The sequence below is a fragment of the Bos mutus genome, chromosome 1 (genome assembly GCF_027580195.1).
Source record: "Bos mutus isolate GX-2022 chromosome 1, NWIPB_WYAK_1.1, whole genome shotgun sequence".
Lineage (NCBI taxonomy): Eukaryota > Metazoa > Chordata > Mammalia > Artiodactyla > Bovidae > Bos > Bos mutus.
The window spans coordinates 72016441-72022503 of record NC_091617.1 but is presented as its reverse complement, the minus strand read 5'-3'; positions in this window follow the sequence as shown (position 1 = coordinate 72022503).

Below are 6063 nucleotides of genomic sequence, written 5' to 3'. Positions count from 1 at the left end.
GTGGACCTAATTTAAAAGTTGTTTCGGTAATTCTCTGGTGGTCCATCGGTTAGCACTTAAGGGTTTAAGTCCTACAGTTGCACTGCCTGAGCAGTTGAGGCGGTGTGGCCCATAGATTGTCAGTATCAGAATCGCTCTGGTTGCCCTTCAAAAAGCAGACCTACTAAATTTAACTCCCTGGGCATGTGTCCTTGGAATCCACATGGATTAGTGTCCTAGATCTGCTGAAACAAATCATCACAAATTTCGTGGTTTAAAGCAACAAAAATGCATTCCCTCACAGTCCTGGAGGCCCAAAGTCTGCAATCAGTGTCACAGGACTAAAATCAAGGTGTTTCCTGGGCTGCCTGCTGTATCCCCTTAGTGGTATCTGGTATCTGGTGCCTGCCCTACTCCCTGGCACTTTAAGGGAGAAGCTCTTTCTTGTCCCCTCTCTTCCAGCATCTGGTGGCTGCGAACATTCCCTGCCTTGGGGCTGCATCACTCTGATCAGTCTCTACCTCCTGTCTCCATGTCTGTATTGCCTTTTCCTCTTCTATGTTTAATCTCCCTCTGCCTCTCTCTTATTTGTGGCCTCCTCAAATAATCCACAATAATCTCCCTGTCTCAAGATCCTTAACTAAATCACACCTGCAAAGACCCTTTCTTCATACAAGGTAACATTTACAGGCTCCAAGGATCAGGACTTGATATCTTTGGGGGCCATTATCCAGCCAAATGTACTGTTTTATGGGAGATGCTTATGAGAAACAAGGTTATGAGATGGCCCTCGCTTGGGGTGGAGAAACTGTGGGGAGCTGTTTCCAGTCACTGGATATCTGGGGACATTGGACAATGCAGTAGGAAAGTGTGGGTTTTTGATAATCTTGGACCGGATTCACATTCTGCCTCCTTGCAGCTATGACTGGGTAAAGCGCTGATCCTTTTTGCACAGGAGTATTCTTACCTGTAAGCTGATAACAAGAGTACCTACCATAGAGTTACTATGATTATTAGAAATCCTGCAGATAAAGCATCTGGCACATGCCAACTGTGGCAATTATTATTGTTACTGTCTTTCCCAGGAAGAGCCTCAGATATACTTAAAAACAAATGTGGTTCAGGGACTTCCCTGGCGGTCCAGTGGCTGGAGCTCTGTGCTCTGGTCTGGGAACTAGGTCCCACGTGCCGTAACTAAAGATCCCTTGCGACACAACTAAGACCCAACGCAGCTAAATACATACATACATACACATATGTATATTATATACAAATGTGGTTCACTGAAAATGTGAAAAGGAACGTCAACTAATGGAGACACAGCTCAGTGCTTAGTTCTGTTTTCTACCATGTGCCAGGAGCATCTGTCTTCTGCCCCTGGGTCTCTGGAGTGAATTATCCACAGCTGAGAACTCCCACAGTTCAGTCTCACATAGCAACTGCCTTTGTGACATGTCTTGCATATCTTAATTGAGCACATCTACAACGAAACTGGATGATTTTCCTTTCCAAAGCTGTTCCACTGGGGTGGTCTTCCCTCACAGGTGATCGGGGATCTTGGTCCTGAGGGGTCCAGTGCCCACTCTACTCCTCTGGTAGGGACTTTCAAGCATGCTAAGTGTTGTCTTTCTACCAGGCTGTGAGCGCCTTGCCATGGTTTTGTTCGTATCTGTCTCTGCAACTCAGTGCTTGGCACATAGTAAGGAAAATACATAGAATGAAAATATTGATTTTTAAACAGGCCAGAGAGTGATATGTACTTAAGAACATACTGGAAATGCTCTAACAATACCTAGTATTGTGTGAATACGCTAGGGAAGGCTCTCAAGAAAGGCATGAGCTGAGCTTTGGAGATCAGGTGCTCCTGATGGCAGGAAGGGCTGGCCTGTGGGCACAGGCAGCAGCAGATGCTGCAGCAGGTAGAGCCATGTGAGGGGCAGTTGGTCCAGTCCCAAGGGAGCCAGGACTCCGTCCTGTAGGCGACACTTAGGATGATGAATTCTAACCAACTCCCTCCCTCCCAAATTCTTCCAGTACCTTCCATAGGGCTCTCCACCTGATCCACCCTCAGGAAGTGAGTCAGTTCCTTTACCAGGCTCCTCCCAGGCCCAAGAGTGAATGTCTTCTGGCCATGGTCCAGAGTTTAACAAAAAGGAAAACTTAACAAGGGAACCATAACACACGTCCTCCCCACACAGCTTGTAAGCACATCCTGTTGGCAGAGGCACTGCGGCCACTGGCATTGTCCTGAAGAAGGAAGGGCTGTGGCAGGCTGACTAGCCCTGCCGGAGCGGGCAGCCAATCGGACCATAAATCCCAGCTGCCTGTGAAGAGGGGTGGGGTTGGTGAGAGGGTGGGAGGTGGCTGTGGGCAGGTGAGCAGCTCAACAGCTTTCCTCTTCTGAGGACACACTGTCTCCTGTCAATGTTCTTATAAAATGCATTATTTAGAGAAAGGGCTTGTGGCTACTCCTTAAACAATAACATAAAAAAAAGTTCATCAATTTACCTGCTATATAGAGAGAAATTCTAAGATAATGCATTAAAAAAAAAATGTATGTTTATCTATCTACTTGGCTACCCCAGGTCTTAGTTGCAGCACACAAGACCTTTGATCTTTGTTGCAGTATGCAACATGCCTTTAGTTGAGGCATGTGGGATCTAGTTCCCTGATCCAGCATTGGGAGAGTGGAGTCTTAGCCACTGCATCACTCAGGAAGTCCCTAAAGAATGCATTTTGAAATACTGGCCATTCCAAATCTTAAGCAGTCCCATTGTGGACAAACTGGAGTCAAGATTGAAGTGATAGGATTGTTAAGGTCCTGAGTTCTATTTAGAACTTTGCCATCAACACACTGTACGATCTTGTTTTTAATAAAACATTTAAAATTTTTATTTAGGGTCTATTGAGTGGATCACAATAAACTGGAAAATTCTGAAAAAAAATGGGAATACCAGACCACCTGACCTGCCTCTTGAGAAACCTATATGCAGGTCAGGAAGCAACAGTTAGAACTGGACATGGAACAACAGAGTAGTTCCAAATAGGAAAAGGAGTACGTCAAGGCTGTATATTGTCACCCTGCTTATTTAACTTATATGCAGAGTACATCATGAGAAACGCTGGGCTGGAAGAAGCACAAGCTGGAATCAAGATTGCCTGAAGAAATATCAATAACCTCAGATATGCAGATGACACCACCCTCATGGCAGAAAGAGGAACTAAAAAGCCTCTTGATGAAAGTGAAAGAGGAGAGTGAAAAAGTTGGCTTAAAGCTCAACATTCGGAAAACAAAGATCATGGCATCCAGTCCCATAACTTCATGGGAAATAGATGGGGAAACAGTGGAAACAGTGTCAGACTTTATTTTTTCGGGCTCCAAAAATCACTGCAGATGGTGACTGCAGCCATGAAATTAAAAGACGCTTACTCCTTGGAGGGAAAGTTATGATCAACCTGGATAGCATATTCAAAAGCAGAGACATTACTTTGCCAACAAACGTCTGTCTAGTCAAGGCTATGGTTTTTCCAGTGGTCTTGTATGGATGTGAGAGTTGGACTGTGAAGAAAGCTGAGTGCCAAAGAATTGATGCTTTAAAAAAAAAAAAAGAATTGATGCTTTTAAACTGTGGTGTTGGAGAAGACTCTTTAGAGTCCCTTGGACTGCAAGGAGATCCAACCAGTCCATTCTGGAGATCAGCCCTGGGATTTCTTTGGAAGGAATGATGCTAAAGCTGAAACTCCAGTACTTTGGCCACTTCATGCGAAGAGTTGACTCATTGGAAAAGACTCTGATGCTGGGAGGGATTGGGGACAGGAGAAGGGGACGACAGAGGATGAGATGGCTGGATGGCATTACTGACTCAACGGACCTGAGTCTGAGTGAACTTCGGGAGTTGGTGATGAACAGGGAGGCCTGGCGTGCTGTGATTCATGGAGTTGCAAAGAGTTGCACATGACTGAGCGACTGAACTGAACTGAGTGAGCACTTTTTGCTAACATAATGCCTTTAAAAAAAAAAAAAATCAATCATTTTGTTGTTGTTTTGGCCATGCCATGCATTATGTGAGATGTTGCCCCACGAAGGATAGAACTCATGGCCCCTGCAGTGGAATGGGAGTCTTAACCACAGGACCAGGTAAGTCTTCATTTTTAAATTGCTCAAAATGGTTGTTGTTAACCTTTTTATAACTGGAGACTTTTGAAAGCACTATCTTTCCTTTCTGTATGGCCTCTCACCCTCAACTAGTATACAGTACATTGAACACGACAACAAATGGCTGTAAATGGTGGAAATTCAAAAATTTTCCTCACTTCTCCACAAAGACTGAAGAGGGGAAAGGGCTAATAAAACAAGGTAGCACTTGGATTTCTGGCCTGCTATTAATTTTTTCCTGTGTATCCATGAAGAAAACATTGCTATTGGTTTCTTGACAAAAACTTTACTTCCTTCTAATTTCCTGAAAGTAAACAGATGACAGATGTACAGCAGGTTCTGCTTTAAAAGGATGGTATGTCCCCTGTAAGAAAAGACTTCAAAACAATAAAGTGATACTGACTGCCCTGCGAAAACCTCAAAATACTAACCTCTACAAGGGTGGGCATACTATTTACAAATTCCAAGTTTGCTTAACAAGACATATTCCAGGCAGAAGCGAAAGTGAAGACAGAAATTCCCTTTCAGGATGTCCTAGTTTGGGTTCCTCAGACTCTAAGCAAAGGTTCAGTTAGTTTATTTGGGAGGCAACTAACTCCATGAAGCAGAAGTGAGGAAGCAGCAAAAGTAAGAAGGGTAGGGAGAAGAGCAAGGAAAGGTGAGTTAACAAGACAGTTTAACCACGGGCAAACAGGGCTCAGTTCCACTAAGGATCTTGTGAGAAACCAGAATGTGCGTGCTGCGTGACAGGAAGCTGGGGTACTTACCAGCCGGCCCCCACTCCTTCCTGGTTGGGGGTTACTCTGCGGGGGTTCCACCTCCTGCCCTTCCAAGCTGCCCTTTGTGTAGGCTGAGCAAGCTCCTGGGGTGCAGGAAAAGTCCTCAGGTGGGAAACCAGGGAACACAGGGCTTGTGGCAAGCTGTCAGCCTGTTCAGGAACTGGGCTGCAGGCAGGCGGACGCCATTTGACACTGAGGGATGTGGAGTGTGTGTGTGTGTGTGTGGAGGGCATCTGCATACACATCCATCTCTTACAAGCTGTACTTGCTAGAAAGCTGAGTCTGATACCATTGACAGTTGTTATCCACTCATGAACATTTGACTTGTCAAAGGTACATCTCTAGAAATGCCCTCACATTTATGCTTGATTTTCCACACAGGTGCCCAAACAACTACATGGGAGAAGACTGACCTTTCCAATAAACGGTGCTGGGTCTACTGGATACACACATGTAAAAGAATTAAGCTGATCCATTTCCTGACTCACACTATGTACAAAAGTGAACTCTGGTCCAGAGACCTGAATTTAAGAGCTAGAACCCTAAAACTCTTCAGAAAAAAAATGAGTATATCTTAGTAATCTTGCATTTGGCAATACTTTGATTCTAACACCAAAGCACATGCAACCAAAGAAAAAAGATAAATTTAGACTTCATCAAAATAGAAAAGTTGGTCAATGAGTATTTGTTAAATTGGTGAATAAAAAATTTTAAATTCCCCAGATAGAACACATTTTCAAGTATACCAGATATATTACAGTCAGTTAAAGGCAAGTCTTCTTAACTGTGAATTCATGAACTTTGGGGTCTATGAATCTCTGGATACATTTTGCACATTTGTGTAGGTGGTAATGCACATTTTTCTGGAGAAAGTGTCCATAACTTCCACTAAATTTCCAAAACCATCTATGACACAAAAAAACACATGCTCCCCTCTCTGGGGTGGACACTCAAATCTTCAGTAGGTCATGCTCTCCACAGGCTTTAAAACTCATCCATGTCAAACCCTGTTCTAAGATCTGATATGCCTTCTGCCATATCAGGGGCATAAGCTGGGTATGTGTGTGAGGTTAAGTATCACAAATTTAATCATGTACTAAAAAATCCATCCAGGTTTCAGCAAATTAAAATCATTTAAAGAATGTGAAA